Consider the following 23,476-nt stretch of genomic DNA (forward strand, 5'->3'; position numbering starts at 1 on the left):
AATCTACATTTGTAGAGGCACTGAGTTGTTAGACTGGCGTAAATCCCCTACAAATGACCCTATATTAATAACTACACCCCAATGGTTTTTATCTAGGGGTGTAGGGACAGTGTTGAACTGAGGTGCCCAGGGCCCAGCAGTTTACATTGACTCTGGAGGCCCACCCTACAATTACACCCGAATATTGACTGCTTACTTTTAGGCCTCATGCACCCACAGTTTATGCCAAACACTTCTGTACTGTGCACTGCATCTGGGCAGCCATTTATCAGAGTGACTTTTCATTGTGACTTAATTTTTGATGGCCTATTCTTAGGGTAGCTGAGTGTCTGCCATGTCCCCATGATAGTATATAGAGTCAAAATGCACAGCTCTTTTTCCCTTTTAAATACAGTTGCAAGAAAAAGTATGTGAACCCTTTGGAATGATATGGATTTCTGCACAAATTGGTCATAAAATGTGATCTGATCTTCATCTAAGTCACAACAATAGACAATCACAGTCTGCTTAAACTAATAACACACAAAGAATTAAATGCTACCATGTTTTTATTGAACACACCATGTAAACATTCACAGTGCAGGTGGAAAAAGTGAACCCTTGGATTTAATAACTGGTTGAACCTCCTTTGGCAGCAATAACTTCAACCAAACGTTTTCTGTAGTTGCAGATCAGACGTGCACAACGGTCAGGAGTAATTCTTGGCCATTCCTCTTTACAGAACTGTTTCAGTTCAGCAATATTTTTGGGATGTCTGGTGTGACTCACTTTCTTGAGGTCATGCCACAGCATCTCAATCGGGTTGAGGTCAGGACTCTGACTGGGCCACTCCAGAAGGCGTATTTTCTTCTGTTTAAGCCATTCTGTTGTTAAATTACTTCTATGCTTTGGGTCGTTGTCCTGTTGCAACACCCATCTTCTGTTGAGCTTCAGCTGGTCTTAAGTTCTCCTGCAAAATATCTTGATAAACTTGGGAATTCATTTTTCCTTTGATGATAGCAATCCGTCCAGGCCCTGACGCAGCAAAGCAGCCCCAAACCATGATGCCCCCACCACCATACTTCACAGTTGGGATGAGGTTTTGATGTTGGTGTGCTGTGCCTCTTTTTCTCCACACATAGTGTTGTGTGTTTCTCCCAAACAACTCAACTTTGGTTTCATCTGTCCACAGAATATTTTGCCAGTACTGCTGTGAAACATCCAGGTGCTCTTGTGCAAACTGTAATTGTGCAGCAATGTTTTTTTTTGGACAGCAATGGCTTCCTCTGTGGTATCCTCCCATGAAATCCATTCTTGTTTAGTGTTTTACGTATCATAGATTCACTAACAGGGATGTTAGCATATGCCAGAGACTTTTGTAAGTCTTTAGCTGACACTCTAGGATTCTTCTTCACCTCATTGAGCAGTCTGTGCTGTGCTCTTGCAGTCATCTTTACAGAATGGCCACTGCTAGGGAGAGTAGCAGCAGTGCAGAACTTTCTCCATTTATAGACAATTTGTCTTACCGTGGACTGATGAACAGCAAGGCTTTTGGAGATACTTTTATAACCCTTTCCAGCTTTATGCAAGTCAACAATTCTTAATTGAAGGTCTTATAAGAGCTCTTTTGCGCGAGGCATCATTCACATCAGGCAATGCTTCTTGTGAAAAGCAAACCCAGAACTGGTGTGTGTTTTTTATAGGGCAGGGCAGCTGTAACCAACACCTCCAATCTCATCTCATTGATTGGACTCCAGTTGGCTGACACCTCACTCCAATTAGCTCTTGGAGATGTCATTAGTCTAGGGGTTTGCATACTTTTTCCACCTGGACTGTGAATGTTTACATGGTGTGTTCAATAAAAACATGGTAACATTTAATTCTTTGTTTGTTATTAGTTTAAGCAGAATGTGATTGTCTATTGTTGTGACTTAGATGAAGATCATATCACATTTTATGACCAATTTGTGCAGAAATCTATATAATTCCAAAGGGTTCACATACTTTTTCTTGCAACTGTAGGCCACACTTCCTTTTCCTGACATGGCACTGCCCCCTTAACCCCCTAAGGACGCAGGGCGTATCGGTACGCCCTATTTCCCGAGTCCTTAAGGACTCAGGGCGTACCGGTACGTCCTAACTTGAAATCGGCATTCCGGCGCCCCAGGGGTTAATCGGAACGGGATTTCGGCTGAAATCATTCAGCTGGCATCCCGTAACAATGCAGGGGGGGGGTCATTTGACCCCCCCGCATCGACGATCGCAGAAAACCGCAGGTCAATTCAGACCTGCGGTTTTCTGCGTTTCCGGTCCATTCGGGTGTCCTGTGACCCGATGAACCGGAAAAAGACTGCGATCGGTGGCGTAATTATACACCACCTATCGCAGTCCGAGGATTTGAAGAGGCGGTGCTGGCCCTGGTGCTGATGCCTGCTGTCCAGGGTGCTGATTGGTGCAGGGGAGAGAGGCGCGAGATTCAAACTTCCTGCGCTCCTCTCTCCCCTCCTCTTCCTGTCCAGCACCCTGACCGTGCAGCACCGTCCAGAACGAGCTCCTGTGTCCCCACAATCGGCATCCATCACCCTCCTGCACCCATCGCCACCCAGGTAAGGGTCAGTGAGGGAGAGGCACCGTTAGGCAGGGAAAGAAGGGAAAAGTTAGTTAGGAAAAAAAAAACACTTTTATTTCCAAACTTTCTTTGATCCATCCATCAGACCCCAGATCCCCCCCTGCCACTTGCCCCCCACCACCAGACCCCCACCCCACCCCCCTTTTTTTTTCAGTAACCCACTGGTGAATCTGATGGTGGAGCAGACGAATCTGTACGCCCAACAGTTCGTCGCTCAAAACCCAGGCTCATTTTTGGCTAGACCCGGTGGCTGGACGCCGGTCAGTGCAGCCGAGATGAGGACATTTTGGGGCCTCGTGCTGCATATGGGTCTAGTCCAAAAACCCAGTGTCAGGCAATACTGGAGTGGGGACGTCCTATACCAGACCCCACTGTACAGTATGGTCATGACACGTCCCCGGTTTGAGGCCATCCGGAAATGTCTGCATTATTCCGATAATGCAGCATGTCCCCCCCGAAGTGATCCTGCCTATGACCGGCTGTACAAGATACGGCCGGTCATCGATCACTTTGGGGCCACATTTCAGCAGGCCTACGTACCTGGAAGGGAGGTCACGGTTGATGAGTCTCTCGTTGTGTTCAAGGGGAGACTCAGTTTCCGCCAATATATTCCCACAAAGCGGGCGAGGTATGGCGTGAAGCTATACAAAATTTGTGAGAGTACCTCAGGGTACACTTACAAATTTTGTGTGTACGAGGGGCGAGATTCCCGGATTCAACCCCTAGAATGTCCCCCCACTCTGGGTGTTACCGGGAAACTCGTGTGGGACCTTATGTACCCACTGCTGGATAAGTGTTACCACTTGTACGTGGACAACTTTTATACCAGCATTCCCTTGTTCAGGTCCCTTGCCGCCAGATCCACGTTCGCTTGTGGGACCGTGCGGAAAAATCAACGCGGCCTCCCTGCCTACCCCCTCCAGGTACCTATCCCCAGGGGTGAGACCCGTGCACTTACCAGTGGAAACCTGTTGCTGGTCAGGTATAAGGACAAGAGGGATGTCCTTATGCTGTCCACAATCCACGGTAACAGCACCACCCCTGTCCCTGTGCGAGGTACCGCGGCAACGGTCCTCAAGCCCGATTGTATCGTCGCCTACAATCGGTATATGGGAGGAGTTGATCTCTCGGATCAAGTCCTCAAGCCATATAACGCCATGCGCAAAACCCGGGCATGGTACAAAAAAGTTGCGGTCTACTTGGTGCAGGTTGCCATGTACAACTCTTTTGTACTATCCCGAAGCGCTGGCAGCACAGGGACATTCCTCCAATTCTATGAGGCAGTCCTCAAGGACCTGATCTTTTCGGACCGGGAAAGAGCAGGCCGGAGTACCTCGGGAATTGGAGGCGCCCGGATCGTCCCTGGCCAACACTTTCCAGGTGTGGTCCCCCATACTGGAAAGAAGGGACGAACCCAAAAAAAGTGCAGAGTGTGTCGCAGGAGGGGGATACGGAAGGACACCACCACTCAGTGCGACACTTGCCCCGATCATCCGGGCCTCTGCGTTATCGATTGCTTCAGGGAGTATCACACTTCCATGGAGTACTAAATTTTTATAATCCCCAACAGTCCACTAGAGAACATAAAAAACTATGGCTCTCAGACTTTGGAGACACGGAAACATTTTTTTTTTCCCAAAAAAATATTAGTTTTAGTGCAGGCATCCTCAAACTGCGGCCCTCCAGATGTTGTAAAACTATAACTCCCAGCATGCCCAGACAACCTACAGCCATCAGCAGGGCATGGTGGGAATTGTAGTTTTACAACATCTGGAGGGCCGCAGTTTTTAGGATGCCTGCTTAGTGTCTCCAAAGTCTGAGAACCATACATATTGGGCATCGTCGCGTGCGTAAAAGTCGTCGCTATAAAAATAACTTTTGCCCAAACGCCTCGGATGAACGGTGTTAAAAATATAAAATAAAAACAGTGCCAAAACACCCATTTTTGGGCAAAATTTCCATTTGAATCCTTTTTGCCGGTAATAAAGCAAGGGTTAACCGCCAAACAAAACTCAATATTTATGGCCCTGATTCTGTAGTTTGCAGAAACACCCCATATGTGGTCGTAAATGGCTATATAGCCGCACGGCAGGGCATAGAACGAAGGGAACTCCATATGGTTTCTAGAAGGCAGATTTTGATAGACAGTTTTTTTTTTGACACCATGTCCCATTAGAAGCCCCCCCTGATGTAGCCTAGACAAGAAACTCCAAAAAAGTGACCCCATCTAAGAAACTACACCCCTCAAGGTATTCAAAAGTTACTTTACAAACTATGTTAACCCTTTAGGTGTTCCACAAAACTAAATAGCGAATGTAGAAACAATTTTCGATTTTTTTTTTTGTTACATTGCCTCAAAAAAGAGTAATATAGAGCAACCAAAAATCATATTTACCCCTAAAATAGTCCCAAAACAACAACCACCTTATCCCGTAGTTTCCTAGATGGGGTCACTTTTGTGGAGTTTCTACTCTAGGGGTGCATCAGGGGGCTTGAAAGGGTACATGGTGTAAATAAACCAGTCCAGCAAAATCTGCCTTCCAAAAACCATATGACGTTTCCCTTCTTCTATGTCCTGCCGTTTAGCCAAATAGTAGTTTACGACCACATATGGGGTGTTTCTGCAAACTACAGCATCGGGGCAACCCATTTTTAGTTTTGTTTGGCAGTTAACCCTTGTTTTACTCCTGGAAAAAATTGATTATATAGGAAAATTTTCCAAAAAATAGAAATTTCAAAATTGTTTCTCCATCTGCCATCAACTCTTGTGGAACACCTAAAGGGTTAACAAAGTTTGTAAACCCAGTTTTGAATACCTTGAGGGGTGTACTTTCTTAGATGGAGTCACTTTTTTGGAATTTCTATTCTAGGGGTGCAACAGGGGGCTTCAAATGGGACATGGTATAAACAAAACCAGTCCTGCAAAATCTGCCTTCCAAAACCCATATGGTGTTCCCCTCCTTCTATGTGCTCCCGTTCGGCCAAACAGTAGTTTACGACCACATATGGGGTGTTTCTGCAAACTACAGAATCGGGGCAACCCATTTTGAGTTTTGTTTGGCAGTTAACCCTTGTTTTACTCCTGGAAAAAATTGATTATATTGGAAAATTTTCCAAAAAATAGAAATTTCAAAATTGTTTCTCCATCTGCCATCAACTCTTGTGGAACACCTAAAGGGTTAACAAAGTTTGTAAACCCAGTTTTGAATACCTTGAGGGGTGTACATTCTTAGATGGAGTCACTTTTTTGAAATTTCTATTCTAGGGGTGCAACAGGGGGCTTCAAATGGGACATGGTATAAACAAAACCAGTCCTGCAAAATCTGCCTTCCAAAACCCATATGGTGTTCCCCTCCTTCTATGTGCTCCCGTTTGGCCAAACAGTAGTTTACGACCACATATGGGGTGTTTCTGCAAACTACAGAATCGGGGCAACCCATTTTGAGTTTTTTAGGCAGTTAACCCTTGTTTTACTACTGGAAAAAATTGATTATATTGGAAAATTTTCCAAAAAATATAAATTTCTAAATTGTTTCTCCATCTGCCATTAACTCTTGTGGAAGACCTAAAGGGTTAATAAAGTTTGAAAAAACAGTTTTGAATACCTTGAGGGGTGTAGTTTCTAGAATGGGGTCATTTTTGGGAGGTTTCAATTATCTAAGCCTCACAATATGACTTCAAACCTGAACTGGTCCATAAAAAGTGGGATTTTGAAGATTTCTGAAAATTTCTAAATTTGCTTCTAAACTTCTAAGCCTTGTAACATCCCCAAAAAATAAAATATCATTCCCAAAATGCTACAAACATGAAGTAGACATATGGGGAATGTAAAGTCATCACAATTTTTGGGGGTATTACTATGTATTACAGAGGTAGAGAAACTGAAACTTTGAAATTTGCTAATTTTTCAAAATTTTCGGTAAAAATTGTATTTTTTTATGCAAAAAAATTTACTTTTTTGACCAAATTTTAGCAGTGTCATGAAGTACAATATGTGACGAAAAAACAATCTCAGAACGGCCTGGGTAAGTCAAAGCGTTTTAAAGTTATCAGCACTTAAAGTGACAGTGGTCAGATTTGCAAAAAATGGCCAAGTCCTTAAGGTGAAATAGGGCCGAGTCCTTAGGGGGTTGATGTACATTGGGGGGCCGGGACTGCATCTGATCCCACACATACAGATAAAGTTCATGGAGGACTGCACAATGGGAAGAGCCGGAATGCTTCTGTGATGGCCAGGAGATTTGACAACTTATCCAGGAGATCTCTCCATTATTCTGTAGCCTCCAAGATATTCTTTTTTTTTTGTTTTCTTAAAGGTTTTTATTTTGCTTTTTAACTCAAATATAAATTTTAATTAAAGGGTTTGTCCCCACAAAAAAATATTCTACACTTTTCAAACCAGCACATGGATCTGAATACTTTTGTAACTGCATATAATTGACAATTTAGCATAGCCACTGAGTTATTTAATAAAATATATCTGTATAGCACCACCTGCTGTTTGTTTGATTTTTTATTTCTTGCCTGGCTCACTGAGAAGGCCGCACATGCTCAGTTTCATCCTATAACTGCCCTCTGAGTTGTGATAGGGAGAGCTGCCCCCTCAGCTGCAGCAGAAAAGACACTCCCCTTGAGCTTTCAGTTTGATATAACTCTAGCTGAGTAATTGGAGCAATGACTGTGGAGATCTCTGGATCCACCATGTGAGGTATAAGGCTAGTTCTAGCTTTGTTAGAAAGAGGTTGTCATGTACTATATGATGTCTGATTTTCATTTTTTACATTAGTCGTGGGATAACCCCCTTAAAAGTGTTGCAAAAAAGATTTAAAAAACAAACAAAAAACAATATATATATATTGCAGCTAAGGGGCAAATGGGAATGGGACCACTGTGATTCTAAAAGGGGTAGTACCAAATTAAAAAGTAATATATTTGCTGTCTTGGAAGACACCACTCTTGTCTAGACACTGTGGGGGTCATTTATTAAGAAATATAGGCCAGTGGCGCAAAGGTGCAGATTTTGATGCAAAGGGGTTTTGCGGCAAAATCTGCAACTTTTCCCCGCTCACGCCACTTTTCCAAGGTGGCAGAAAAAGGGGGCATGGTGTCGGCAGGGAAGAGGGCGGGCTGGCCACCCTGTTTTATTTATCATTTACTACACCAGTTTATAATGTGGAAAATGGTCTTAAACTACGCCAGCAAAGGAGCTGGCATAGTTTAAACCATGTCGCATCACCAAGCGCCAAAGTTATGTAGAGACTTGTGCCTCTACATAACTTTGTTGCATCCGCCACCAGCACATGGGGATTAAGACCAGCTTATAAATCGTTGGTCTTAATAAATGACTCCCTGTGACTAGTATTTTAACATAGGCGCTTTTAGTTGTACTGGGCCGAACTGCAATACCCAATACAAGTCACAGTCATGGATGGTGATGGTTCTTGAAGGAGCAGTCATTTTTTTTATTTTATAATACCACTTTAAGTAGATTATCACTTAGCCTAGGCCAGGGCTACACTGCGACATTTTTTGCGCAAAAAGGGGTACAACTACAAAATGTTGTACTTCATTTATTGTAATAATAGTCTATGTGTCGCACTGCGACATGCAACATGCTGTGACTGCGATGCAACAATTGCACAAAAATCCAACTTGGATGGATTTTTTGTGACTGTCGTGTCGGACTCTCAGCACAATACCATAGACTATCATTACATTAAATGTCGCGCAACACTGGTGCGACATGGATATCGCACGACACACGTCGCCCTGTAGACCTAGCCTTAATTACACACCAGATGAAGCATCAGAGTGATGGACATAGTAACACAGTTTATAAGGCTGAAAAAAGACATCTGTCCATCCAGTTCGGCCTGTTGTCCTGCAAGTTGATCCAGAGGAAGGCAAAAAAAACTGTGAGGTAGAAGCCAGTTTTCCACACTTTAGGGGGAAAAAATTCCTTCCCGACTCCAATCAGGCAATCAGAATAACTCCCTGGATCAACGACCCCTCTCTAGTAACTATAGCCTGTAATATTATTACACTCCAGAAATACATTTAGGCCCCTCTTGAACTCTTTTAGTGAAGTCACCATCACAATCTCCTCAGGCAAGAGATTTCCATAGTCTCACTGCTCTTACCGTAAAGAATCCTCTTCTATGTTTGTGCACAAACCTTCTTTCCTCCAGACGCAGAGGATGTCCCCTTGTCACGGTTACAGTCCTGGGGATAAATAGATGATGGCAGAGATTTCTGTACTGCCCCCTGATATATTTATACATAGTAATTAGATCTCCCCTCAGTCTTTTATTTTTTTTAAAGTGAATAACCCTAATTTTGATAATCTATCAGGGTACTGTAGTTCCCCCATTCCAGTTATTACTTTAGTTGCCCTCCTCTGGACCCTCTCAAGCTCTGCTATGTCTGCCTTGTTCCCAGGATCCCAGAACTGTACACAGAACTCCATGTGTGGTCTGACTAGTGATTTGTAAAGTGGCAGGACTATGTTCTCATCACGGGCATCTATGCCCCTTTTGATGCAACCCATTATCTTTTTGGCCTTGGCAGCAGCTGCCTGACACTGATTTCTACAGCTTTTAGTTTGTGGTTCACTAAAATTCCTAGGTTTTTTTCCATGTCAGTGTTACCGAGTGTTTTACCATTTAGTATGTACGGGTGACTTGCATTATTCCTTCCCATGTGCATAACCTTACATTTGTCAGTGTTAAACCTCATCTGCCACTTCTCTGCCCAAGCCTCCAATCTATCCAAATCCCTCTGTAGCAGTATACTGTCCTCTTCAGTGTTAATTACTTTACACAGTTTAGTGTCATCTGCCAATATTAATATTTTACTGTGCAAGCCTTCTACAAGATCATTAATAAATATATTGAAGAGGATAGGGCCCAATACTGACCCCTGAGGTACTCCACTAGTGACAGTGACCCTATCTGAGTGTGTACCATTAATAACGACCCTGTGTTTTCTATTACTGAGCCAGTTACTTACCCACATTTTCTCCCAGTCCAAGCACTCTCATTTTATATACTAACCTTTTACATGGTACAGTGTCAAATGCCTTGGAGAAGTCCAGATATATGACATCCATTGATTTACCGCGGTCAAGTCTAGAACTTACCTCCTCATAGAAACTGATTAAATGAGTTTGACATGACCGATCCCTCGTGAAGCCATGCTGATATGGTGTTATTTGCTTATTTTCATTGAGGTACTCCAAGATAGCATCTCTTAGAAAACCTTCTTACCCACGACAGATGTTAAACTTACCGGCCTATAGTTTCCGAGCTCTGTTTTTGGACCTTTTTTGAATATTGGCGCCACATTGCTATGCGCCAATCCTGTGGAACACTCCCTGTCAGTATAAAGTCTTTAAATATCAGAAATAAGGGTCTGGCTATGACATTACTTAATTCTCTTAGGATACGGGGGTGTATGCCATCTGGTCCCAGCGATTTTTCTATTTTAATTTTTAAGACGCCACTGTACATCTTCCTGGGTCAGACAGGGCACTTTTAATGAGGAATTTACTTTTACATTCTGCATTTCATCTGACAGTTTTTTTTTTCTTCAGTGAATACAGTAGAGAAAAAAATATTTATTAGCTTTGCTTTCTCCTTATTGCTCTCTGCAACTCCCAACTCATCACTCTGTAAAGAGCCGACACCTTCAGATTTATACTTTTTTGTATCATTTATACAATTGAAGAACATTTTAGGGTTAGTTTTACTCTCTTTGGCAATTAATCTCTCGGTCTCTAGTTTGGCTGCTTTTATTTGTCTTTTACATATTCTATTTTTTTCCTTATAGTTTTTCAATGCTTCCTCGCTACCCTTCTGTTTTAGTGATTTAAATGCTTTCTTTTTGTTATTTATTGCTTTCTTTACATTTCTATTTATCCACATTGTTTTTTCTTGATCAATAACCTTTTATTCCTATAAGGTATGTACCTCTCACAATTCGATTTTAGGATGCTTTTAAAAATATCCCATTTTGTGGCTGTATTTTTATTTTTGAGGACTTTGTCCCAGTTAGTTAGGCCTATGGCTTCTCTTAGTTGGCTTAATTTAGCTTTTTTGAAGTTTGTTATTTTTGTGTCTCCCTGAAGAAACACTCTTTTGAATGACAATTGGAAGGTTATTACTTTATGGCCACTATTTCCCAGGTGTCCCCCAACCTGCACTTTTGTTCTGTCAGGTCTATTGGTCAATACTAAGTCCAGTGTGGCTGTCCCTCTAGTCGGGTCCTGAACTAGTTGGGAAAGGTAATTGTCTTTGGTTATTGCCAAGAACCTGTTTCCTTTATGAGATTTACAGGTTTCAGTTTCCCATTCTATATCTGGGTAGTTGAAGTCCCCCATAATAACCACCTCATTATGATTTGTCGCCTCGTGTATTTCATTTAGAAGTAGATTTTCTGTGGACTCTGGTATATTAGGTAGTTTATAATAAACTATTAGTAATTTATTATTGTTTTTGCCTCCATGTATTTCTACCCACAGTGACTCCACATGTTCATGTCCCTCACTTATATCTTCTTGGACTGTGGGCTTTAGACAGGACTTTACATAAAGGCAGACCCCTCCCCCTCTCCGGTTTTGACGATCCTTTCTAAACAGACTGTAACCTTGTACATTAACCGCCCAGTCATAGCTATCATCCAGCCATGTCTCAGTTATTCACACTATGTCATAGTCCTCCTCACACATCACTAATTCCAGTTCACCAGTTTTATTAGTCAGGCTTCTGGCATTAGTATACATACATTTAAGAGGTTTATGTATATTTTTTACCCTACATCTTTCCTTCTGAACTGTTCTAGTTCCTCCATCCATTCCACCCCCAGTCCCATTACCTCGCCCCCAGACTCTATTTGCACTATCTTCCCATCCTATAACATAATTACCCTCCCCCAGTCCCTAGTTTAAACACTCCTCCAACCTTCTAGCCATCTTCTCCCCCAAAACACCTGCCCCTTCCCCATTGAGGTGCAGCCCATCCTTACGATAGAGCCTGTAGCCGAGAGAGAAGTCGGCCCAGTTCTCCAAGAACCCAAACCCCTCCTTCCTACACCAGTTCTTAAGCCACTTAATCTCTCTTATCTCCCGCTGCCTTTCTTGTGTGGCTCGTGGTACAGGTAGTATTTTGGAAAACACTACCTCATCAGAAGAAAATAGAGCTGTGGCTGTGTCATGGTCTTACCTGCTTGCTGCTCTCCTTCGTTTGACATGTGCTGGCGGCCATCTTGGTTTCTGGGTTTCTTGTAGCCTTCCACCCTGCGGCTCCTCCTTCCCCTGGGAGGAGCTGGATGCCTAGCTCATATATATAGGAGGTCTGTGGCTTCAGTTCCTTGCTTGGTCCTCTTGTGTTCACATGCTTCTAAGACTGCTGCTGCTTCTGGTTCCTGATCCTGGCTTCGTCTGACTACCCTGCTGGTTCCTGATCCTGGCTTCGTCTGACTACCCTGCTGGTTCCTGATCCTGGCTTCGTCTGACTACCCTGCTGGTTCCTGATCCTGGCTTCGTCTGACTACCCTTCTGGTTCCTGACCTCTGGCTTCGCAAAGACTCTGCTCGGTTTCACCATCCGTTTGGACTTTTGCTTTACAGCTTTATTTTCAATAAAGCCTTCTTATTTTCATTTATCTCTTGTTGTACGTCTGGTTCATGGTTCCGTGACATTAGGACCAAGCCATGAATTCTGACGGTACAGGGCCATCCTCGCTACCCACGCTGGTTGCCAGACTTGATCAGCAGGATCACCTGTTGGGTCGGTTCGCTGTGGCGTTGCAAACCCTGCTTGAACGCACGGCTCATTTCGCTCCCGTTGCCGATGGGTCGGTTGTCGCTCCTGGGCTCGCTCCTACTGCCGCTCCGGTTGTTGCGCCAGAGTCTACCCCGACACCTGTTGTTGCGCCTGCGGTGTTTCGGGGTATGACCGGTTCTGCCCCTCTTCCACAGCGCTTTGGGGGAGAGCCAACTCAGTGCCGAGGTTTCCTTAACCAGGTGGGCATTTATTTCGAGTTGCTGCCACATGCCTTTCCTACTGAGAGATCAAAGGTGGGCTTCTTGATCTCGCTGCTCTCGGACAAGGCCTTGGCCTGGGCCAGCCCTTTATGGGAGAACAACAATCCGGTGGTTGCCAAGTTTTCCGGTTTTGTTGTTTCTCTTCGGAAGGTATTCGATGTGCCGGCTCGTGCTGCCTCTGCTGCGAAGCTCCTTATGTCCATCAGACAGGGTTCACGATCCGTAGCTGAATACGCCATTGAGTTTCGTACCCTGGCAGCAGAGGTGGGCTGGAATAATGAGGCTCTGGTCGCTGCTTTCTCTCATGGTCTCTCGGATGCCTTGAAGGATGAGGTTGCAGCTAAGGACCTACCAGTTGAGCTCGAGTCTCTTATTTCTTTCCTGATTTTGATTGACACCAGACTCAGGGAGAGACCTTCCTTTAAGGAGAACCTGCGGAGGTCTTCTAACAGATTGGTGCCTACGTTTGCTGTCCCACCCGTGCCTCCCTCTCCTCCCACGCCTCCTGGGGATGACTTGTCTGGGGGTGAACCCATGCAGCTGGGGTTTGCTCGCCTGTCCGAGGGGGAGAGGGCACTCCGGAGACGCGAGGGCCGATGCATGTACTGTGGTCTCGGTGGGCATTTTCGGTTGGCATGTCCGAACCGTCCGGGAAACGCTCGTACGCTGAGATCCTGTCGGGGGCAGATCTTGGGTGGAGTCTCCTCGTCCCCGGTTTCCCGTGTTGACAAACCACTGATCACTGTTGTCCTCTCCTGGGTCGGGGGCTCGGTGACGACCCAGGCGTTGGTGGACTCTGGTGCTGGTGGTTTGTTCATTGATAGTGTGTTCGCTGCCGCCAATTCCATTCCTCTGCAGGCTCGAGGTTCCCCACTGGCTCTTGAGGCGATAGACGGCAGACCCCTTCTGCCGCCACACGTGACTCATGAGACCCTTCCAGTGGGGATAGCCATTGGTGCCGTTCACAGAGAGTCGGTCTGCCTCCAGGTTATTTCGTCTCCACACTACTCGGTGGTATTGGGGTACCCCTGGCTCCAGAAGCATAATCCGACTTTCGATTGGAGATCGGTCGAGATCCTCTCGTGGTCACCGCAGTGTGGGGCTAGTTGCATCCATGGGTCTGTCAAGTTGCTGTGTACTTCCTCGGACTCTCTGTTGCCTCCTGAATACGAGGAGTACCGGGATGTATTCGATAAGGTGCGCGCGGTTGCCCTACCTCCGCACCGCCCATACGATTGTGCCATAGAGTTACAATCTGGTGCCGTTCCTCCTCGTGGCAAAGTCTATCCACTGTCGGTAGCGGAGAATGAGGCCATGGAGGAGTACGTGAGGGAGGCGCTTTCACGCGGACACATTCGCAAATCTTCATCCCCGGCAGGGGCTGGATTTTTCTTTGTGAAAAAGAAGGGCGGTGAGTTGAGGCCTTGCATCGATTACAGGGGTCTCAATCGCATCACGATCAAGAACGCTTACCCGATACCCTTGATTTCCGAGCTGTTCGATCGCCTTAAAGGGGCCACGGTCTTTACCAAACTCGACCTGAGGGCGGCATATAACCTGGTAAGGATCAAGGCGGGCGATGAGTGGAAGACCGCGTTTAACACCAGGACCGGTCATTACGAATCCTTGGTTATGCCCTTTGGGTTGTGCAATGCGCCCGCAGTCTTTCAGGAATTCATCAACGATGTTTTCCGTGACCTGTTGCAGCAGTGTGTGGTAGTCTATTTGGATGACATCTTGGTATATTCTGAATCCATGGAGGCCCACATTCTGGATGTCAGACGAGTGTTGCAACGGTTACGAGAGAACAAGCTGTTCGGTAAGCTTGAGAAATGCGAATTTCACCGATCCCAGGTAACCTTCTTAGGTTACATCATTTCCGCTGAGGGGTTCTCCATGGATCCTGAGAAGGTTTCGGCTGTCTTACAGTGGCCCCAGCCCAGTGGTCTTCGTTCCCTGCAGCGCTTTTTGGGCTTCGCCAATTATTATCGGAAGTTCATCAGGGACTTTTCCATGCTGGCCAAGCCTCTCACGGATCTGACCAGGAAGGGCAGTAATTCCCAGGTCTGGCCGCTCGAGGCCATCCGAGCTTTTGAGGCCCTAAAGTCCGCCTTTGTGTCGGCTCCGATTCTGTCGCATCCCAACCCTGGGTTGCCCTTTGTCCTCGAGGTGGACGCGTCTGAGACGGGAGTAGGCGCCCTTCTGTCTCAGCGTAGAACACCAGAGGGTCCTCTGCTTCCTTGTGGGTTTTACTCCCGGAAACTGTCTTCCGCGGAGTGCAACTATCAGATTGGTGACAGGGAGTTATTGGCCATCGTGCAGGCCCTTAAAGAATGGAGGCACTTGCTCGAGGGTTCGGTGGTTCCGGTTCTCATCCTGACGGACCACAAGAATCTGACCTACCTTTCTGAGGCCAAGAGATTGACACCACGTCAGGCCAGATGGGCTCTGTTCTTGTCACGTTTTAATTACGTGGTCTCCTACCTACCCGGTTCCAAGAACATCAGGGCGGATGCCTTATCACGGCAGTACTCCGAGCTGTCCAGGGAGGAGTCGATTCCGACTTCGGTCATACCTCCGAATCAGATCCTGGCCGCCATTCGCACCAGCCTGACCTCTCCCCTGGGTGAGCAGATTTTGGCGGCTCAATCTGGTGCTCCCTCTGGGAGACCCAACGGCAGATGTTTTGTGCCTGAGGAGTTGCGCACTCGGTTGTTGCGAACCTACCATAACTCCAAGACCGCGGGGCATCCTGGAAAGAATCAGCTGTCCTGGGCTGTTTCACGTCTGTTCTGGTGGCCTTCCCTACGTTCCGACATCGCCGCATATGTAGCGGCATGCTCCGTTTGTGCCCAGAGTAAGTCCCCTCGGCACCTTCCGTTGGGCCTTCTGCAACCCATAGCCACCGGGGAGCGCCCATGGTCACACCTGGGGATGGATTTCATTGTGGACCTCCCTGCATCCCGAGGCCATACGGTCATTCTCATGATTGTGGATCGGTTTTCCAAAATGTGCCACTGTGTTCCTCTCAAGAAGTTACCCTCTGCACAAGAGTTGGCCACGATTTTTGCCAGGGAGGTTTTCCGGTTGCACGGTTTGCCTAAGGAGATTGTGTCGGATCGGGGGAGTCAGTTTGTGTCCAGGTTCTGGCGCGCCTTTTGCTCCCAGTTGGGGATTCATCTCTCCTTCTCCTCGGCCTACCACCCTCAGTCCAATGGGGCCGCAGAACGATCCAATCAGGCCATGGAGCAATTCCTTCGTTGCTATGTCTCCGATCACCAAGACAATTGGGTTGACCTCCTGCCTTGGGCTGAGTTTGCCAGGAACACGGCGGTGAACTCTTCCTCTGGGACGTCTCCCTTCATGGCCAATTATGGGTTCCAACCTGCCGTGTTACCGGAGGTATTCTCTCCCCAGGATATTCCGGCTGTGGAGGATCACCTTTCCGTCCTACGTGCTTCTTGGGTACAGATCCAGAAGTCCCTTGAGGTCTCTGCGCAGCGCCAGAGACTCCAGGCTGATCGCAGACGAGCGCCTGCTCCTTCCTACCAGGTCGGAGACCGTGTATGGTTGTCCACCCGCAACCTCAACCTTCGAGTGCCCACTCCCAAGCTGGCGCCTCGCTTTGTTGGTCCCTTCCGAGTGCTTCGCAGGGTAAACCCGGTAGCCTATGCCCTTGCGCTTCCTCCTGGCATGCGGATCTCCAACGTGTTTCATGTCTCCCTGTTGAAGCCACTGGTGTGTAATCGTTTCACTTCCTCGGTTCCTCGGCCTCGTCCGGTCCAAGTGGGCAATCGTGAGGAATATGAGGTGAGCAATATCCTGGACTCACGCCTGGTCCGCGGTCGGTTGCAGTTTTTGGTCCATTGGCGTGGTTATGGTCCAGAGGAGCGTTCCTGGGTTCCCTCCGCAGATGTCCATGCTCCTGCCTTGCTCCGAGCCTTCCACGCACGCTTCCCTCAGAAACCGTTTTGTGCTCCGCGGAGGAGGGGCCCTTGAGGGGGAGGTACTGTCATGGTCTTACCTGCTTGCTGCTCTCCTTCGTTTGACATGTGCTGGCGGCCATCTTGGTTTCTGGGTTTCTTGTAGCCTTCCACCCTGCGGCTCCTCCTTCCCCTGGGAGGAGCTGGATGCCTAGCTCATATATATAGGAGGTCTGTGGCTTCAGTTCCTTGCTTGGTCCTCTTGTGTACGTCTGGTTCATGGTTCCGTGACAGGCTGGGAGACAAACCAGACTTTGAAATCAGAACATAAATGAATATATTACATATTAAGGGAGATTTATCAATTTTGGCACAATTTGTGATGAAAGTGGTGAAAGTTGAGACCAAATGTCATAAAGAGCATAATAAATAAGATGTAGTGCAGACTTTTGTGACATTTTCCAATAATTGTAAAATTTTTATGCCAGTTTGTAGGAGAAGACAAGTAAATATACGTAATTTCACTTACAGCTTGTGACTTTTCATGAGTTTACCTTTTTCTGGGGTGTGCTTACAACATTGCCTTTATTTGTTCCTTTTCTCTGATTCACAAATAAAACGGTCCTAATTACACCCACTTTTCTAAGCAGATTTCTATTTTGGGGTGAATCCTTCTTTATGGAGAGAATACTGATGTTGGCATGTGATAAACTTGCCATATATTAGATGGCTTGTAATTTTGTGGCATTTTGCATTACCTTTTTGGCGCAGATTGATTGATAAAACTCCACCATTTTGTATTGCAATATAGTATTGCAATACAAATGGCCACATTCCTGTCTGCCCTTTTGGGTCCTATTAGAGTTGAAGCTAGCAGCAGAAGTAATACCGCTAACCAAGTGGAAACTGACAGCCGAAACATACAAGGGGTGCAAATATGCTAGATTTTAAGGTGTAAGAAGATTTGGAGTGAATGGTGGAAGGGCAAGAGCTCAGTTAAATGCTTTGCCTCAATACACCCATAGTTAGGGACCACCAAGGTGCTACTAATGACAGCAGCCAGTCAATGGACCCTAATAATAGCAAGAGAAGCAGAAGAAGAGTATTATAAGTCTAGCAGGAGCAGTCACTGATTGATGGTGGTCAGATAGACTCCCAGCTATTTGAGAGACTTGCTGCTCTCTTGGAGGTTCTCCCTTGTTTCTGCAGACTCTTGGACAATCTGATGTCACGGCCTTTGCTGTGTGCGCGGTGACACTTTTGCTACGCTTGCAGTTGCCCTGGGCAACATGTTGCTGTTATGGCATGTGGTAGCAGTGTCTCGACTTTTGCTGTGTGCGCCGTGACATGGTTGCCACGCATGCTGTTGCCTGTGGTAACATGTTTCTTGTTGGCTGTTGTGTGCACTTCCCGTTTTAGTGGTATCCTCCCTCTGTCTGGTGCTGGAAGGGTTAACTCCCTGACTGGGTGTGGCCACTAGGGTTTTATCCCCTGTCGCTCCCTGGCTGGAGTCAGTTGTACTTCAGCTGTCGTTGGTGCTGGAGCTCTGCTCCAGTCCAGGGTGTTCTATCTGCCCAGTCCTTGAGGGCCACCTTGTAGGACATCGATGTCATCTGCGATGTCATCCCTCTGTCTTCTTGGTTGCCAAGATGGCCGCCAGCACATGTCAAACGAAGGAGAACAGCAAGAAGGTAAGACCATGACAGTACCTCCCCCTCAAGGGCCCCTCCTCCGCGGAGCACAAAACGGTTTCTGAGGGAAGCGTGCGTGGAAGGCTCGGAGCAAGGCAGGAGCATGGACATCTGCGGAGGGAACCCAGGAACGCTCCTCTGGACCATAACCACGCCAATGGACCAAAAACTGCAACCGACCGCGGACCAGGCGTGAGTCCAGGATATTGCTCACCTCATATTCCTCACGATTGCCCACTTGGACCGGACGAGGCCGAGGAACCGAGGAAGTGAAACGATTACACACCAGTGGCTTCAACAGGGAGACATGAAACACGTTGGAGATCCGCATGCCAGGAGGAAGCGCAAGGGCATAGGCTACCGGGTTTACCCTGCGAAGCACTCGGAAGGGACCAACAAAGCGAGGCGCCAGCTTGGGAGTGGGCACTCGAAGGTTGAGGTTGCGGGTGGACAACCATACACGGTCTCCGACCTGGTAGGAAGGAGCAGGCGCTCGTCTGCGATCAGCCTGGAGTCTCTGGCGCTGCGCAGAGACCTCAAGGGACTTCTGGATCTGTACCCAAGAAGCACGTAGGACGGAAAGGTGATCCTCCACAGCCGGAATATCCTGGGGAGAGAATACCTCCGGTAACACGGCAGGTTGGAACCCATAATTGGCCATGAAGGGAGACGTCCCAGAGGAAGAGTTCACCGCCGTGTTCCTGGCAAACTCAGCCCAAGGCAGGAGGTCAACCCAATTGTCTTGGTGATCGGAGACATAGCAACGAAGGAATTGCTCCAAGGCCTGATTGGATCATTCTGCGGCCCCATTGGACTGAGGGTGGTAGGCCGAGGAGAAGGAGAGATGAATCCCCAACTGGGAGCAAAAGGCGCGCCAGAACCTGGACACAAACTGACTCCCCCGATCCGACACAATCTCCTTGGGCAAACCGTGCAACCGGAAGACCTCCCTGGCAAAAATCGTGGCCAACTCTTGTGCAGAGGGTAACTTCTTGAGAGGAACACAGTGGCACATTTTGGAAAACCGATCCACAATCATGAGAATGACCGTATGGCCTCGGGATGCAGGGAGGTCCACAATGAAATCCATCCCCAGGTGTGACCATGGGCGCTCCCCGGTGGCTATGGGTTGCAGAAGGCCCAACGGAAGGTGCCGAGGGGACTTACTCTGGGCACAAACGGAGCATGCCGCTACATATGCGGCGATGTCGGAACGTAGGGAAGGCCACCAGAACAGACGTGAAACAGCCCAGGACAGCTGATTCTTTCCAGGATGCCCCGCGGTCTTGGAGTTATGGTAGGTTCGCAACAACCGAGTGCGCAACTCCTCAGGCACAAAACATCTGCCGTTGGGTCTCCCAGAGGGAGCACCAGATTGAGCCGCCAAAATCTGCTCACCCAGGGGAGAGGTCAGACTGGTGCGAATGGCGGCCAGGATCTGATTCGGAGGTATGACCGAAGTCGGAATCGACTCCTCCCTGGACAGCTCGGAGTACTGCCGTGATAAGGCATCCGCCCTGATGTTCTTGGAACCGGGTAGGTAGGAGACCACGTAATTAAAACGTGACAAGAACAGAGCCCATCTGGCCTGACGTGGTGTCAATCTCTTGGCCTCAGAAAGGTAGGTCAGATTCTTGTGGTCCGTCAGGATGAGAACCGGAACCACCGAACCCTCGAGCAAGTGCCTCCATTCTTTAAGGGCCTGCACGATGGCCAATAACTCCCTGTCACCAATCTGATAGTTGCACTCCGCGGAAGACAGTTTCCGGGAGTAAAACCCACAAGGAAGCAGAGGACCCTCTGGTGTTCTACGCTGAGACAGAAGGGCGCCTACTCCCGTCTCAGACGCGTCCACCTCGAGGACAAAGGGCAACCCAGGGTTGGGATGCGACAGAATCGGAGCCGACACAAAGGCGGACTTTAGGGCCTCAAAAGCTCGGATGGCCTCGAGCGGCCAGACCTGGGAATTACTGCCCTTCCTGGTCAGATCCGTGAGAGGCTTGGCCAGCATGGAAAAGTCCCTGATGAACTTCCGATAATAATTGGCGAAGCCCAAAAAGCGCTGCAGGGAACGAAGACCACTGGGCTGGGGCCACTGTAAGACAGCCGAAACCTTCTCAGGATCCATGGAGAACCCCTCAGCGGAAATGATGTAACCTAAGAAGGTTACCTGGGATCGGTGAAATTCGCATTTCTCAAGCTTACCGAACAGCTTGTTCTCTCGTAACCGTTGCAACACTCGTCTGACATCCAGAATGTGGGCCTCCATGGATTCAGAATATACCAAGATGTCATCCAAATAGACCACCACACACTGCTGCAACAGGTCACGGAAAACATCGTTGATGAATTCCTGAAAGACTGCGGGCGCATTGCACAACCCAAAGGGCATAACCAAGGATTCGTAATGACCGGTCCTGGTGTTAAACGCGGTCTTCCACTCATCGCCCGCCTTGATCCTTACCAGGTTATATGCCGCCCTCAGGTCGAGTTTGGTAAAGACCGTGGCCCCTTTAAGGCGATCGAACAGCTCGGAAATCAAGGGTATCGGGTAAGCGTTCTTGATCGTGATGCGATTGAGACCCCTGTAATCGATGCAAGGCCTCAACTCACCGCCCTTCTTTTTCACAAAGAAAAATCCAGCCCCTGCCGGGGATGAAGATTTGCGAATGTGTCCGCGTGAAAGCGCCTCCCTCACGTACTCCTCCATGGCCTCATTCTCCGCTACCGACAGTGGATAGACTTTGCCACGAGGAGGAACGGCACCAGATTGTAACTCTATGGCACAATCGTATGGGCGGTGCGGAGGTAGGGCAACCGCGCGCACCTTATCGAATACATCCCGGTACTCCTCGTATTCAGGAGGCAACAGAGAGTCCGAGGAAGTACACAGCAACTTGACAGACCCATGGATGCAACTAGCCCCACACTGCGGTGACCACGAGAGGATCTCGACCGATCTCCAATCGAAAGTCGGATTATGCTTCTGGAGCCAGGGGTACCCCAATACCACCGAGTAGTGTGGAGACGAAATAACCTGGAGGCAGACCGACTCTCTGTGAACGGCACCAATGGCTATCCCCACTGGAAGGGTCTCATGAGTCACGTGTGGCGGCAGAAGGGGTCTGCCGTCTATCGCCTCAAGAGCCAGTGGGGAACCTCGAGCCTGCAGAGGAATGGAATTGGCGGCAGCGAACACACTATCAATGAACAAACCACCAGCACCAGAGTCCACCAACGCCTGGGTCGTCACCGAGCCCCCGACCCAGGAGAGGACAACAGTGATCAGTGGTTTGTCAACACGGGAAACCGGGGACGAGGAGACTCCACCCAAGATCTGCCCCCGACAGGATCTCAGGTACGAGCGTTTTCCCGGACGGTTCGGACATGCCAACCGAAAATGCCCACCGAGACCACAGTACATGCATCGGCCCTCGCGTCTCCGGAGTGCCCTCTCCCCCTCGGACAGGCGAGCAAACCCCAGCTGCATGGGTTCACCCCCAGACAAGTCATCCCCAGGAGGCGTGGGAGGAGAGGGAGGCACGGGTGGGACAGCAAACGTAGGCACCAATCTGTTAGAAGACCTCCGCAGGTTCTCCTTAAAGGAAGGTCTCTCCCTGAGTCTGGTGTCAATCAAAATCAGGAAAGAAATAAGAGACTCGAGCTCAACTGGTAGGTCCTTAGCTGCAACCTCATCCTTCAAGGCATCCGAGAGACCATGAGAGAAAGCAGCGACCAGAGCCTCATTATTCCAGCCCACCTCTGCTGCCAGGGTACGAAACTCAATGGCGTATTCAGCTACGGATCGTGAACCCTGTCTGATGGACATAAGGAGCTTCGCAGCAGAGGCAGCACGAGCCGGCACATCGAATACCTTCCGAAGAGAAGCAACAAAACCGGAAAACTCGGCAACCACCGGATTGTTGTTCTCCCATAAAGGGCTGGCCCAGGCCAAGGCCTTGTCCGAGAGCAGCGAGATCAAGAAGCCCACCTTTGATCTCTCAGTGGGAAAGGCATGTGGCAGCAACTCGAAATAAATGCCCACCTGGTTAAGGAAACCTCGGCACTGAGTTGGCTCTCCCCCAAAGCGCTGTGGAAGAGGGGCAGAACCGGTCATACCCCGAAACACCGCAGGCGCAACAACAGGTGTCGGGGTAGACTCTGGCGCAACAACCGGAGCGGCAGTAGGAGCGAGCCCAGGAGCGACAACCGACCCATCGGCAACGGGAGCGAAATGAGCCGTGCGTTCAAGCAGGGTTTGCAACGCCACAGCGAACCGACCCAACAGGTGATCCTGCTGATCAAGTCTGGCAACCAGCGTGGGTAGCGAGGATGGCCCTGTACCGTCAGAATTCATGGCTTGGTCCTAATGTCACGGAACCATGAACCAGACGTACAACAAGAGATAAGTGAAAATAAGAAGGCTTTATTGAAAATAAAGCTGTAAAGCAAAGTCCAAACGGATGGTGAAACCGAGCAGAGTCTTTGCGAAGCCAGAGGTCAGGAACCAGAAGGGTAGTCAGACGAAGCCAGGATCAGGAACCAGCAGGGTAGTCAGACGAAGCCAGGATCAGGAACCAGCAGGGTAGTCAGACGAAGCCAGGATCAGGAACCAGAAGCAGCAGCAGTCTTAGAAGCATGTGAACACAAGAGGACCAAGCAAGGAACTGAAGCCACAGACCTCCTATATATATGAGCTAGGCATCCAGCTCCTCCCAGTGGGAAGGAGGAGCCGCAGGGTGGAAGGCTACAAGAAACCCAGAAACCAAGATGGCCGCCAGCACATGTCAAACGAAGGAGAACAGCAAGAAGGTAAGACCATGACAGCCAGTCTGACTATGGTCGCGTACCCTGTGCCAGTCTGACTATGGTCATATAATATCCAGCCATTGTCTGCCACCTAGTACCATCCCAGTGATGCCAATCACTCTGCGCTGTTCAGCAGGTTGGCACACCAAACACGAGCAGTGCCACCTATTCACTGCCAGGCGCCATTCAGCCACTGTCTGAAATCCTGTGCCACCAGGGCAACATAAAACAGTATGCTGCCTTGTGCCCTCTGCCAGTCTGGCACTGTCCTGCACCCTGTACCATTCATAGCCCTTTAGACAGTCTGTGCCACCTATTAGGCTCCATGTGCCACTGCTGGGCACCCTGTGCCAGTCAGAATCTATGGCCCCTAGTTAAGCAGCAGGTGTGCCCTGACCCCTGTA

Source organism: Bufo bufo, chromosome 4, assembly GCF_905171765.1.
Source record: "Bufo bufo chromosome 4, aBufBuf1.1, whole genome shotgun sequence".
Taxonomy (NCBI): domain Eukaryota; kingdom Metazoa; phylum Chordata; class Amphibia; order Anura; family Bufonidae; genus Bufo; species Bufo bufo.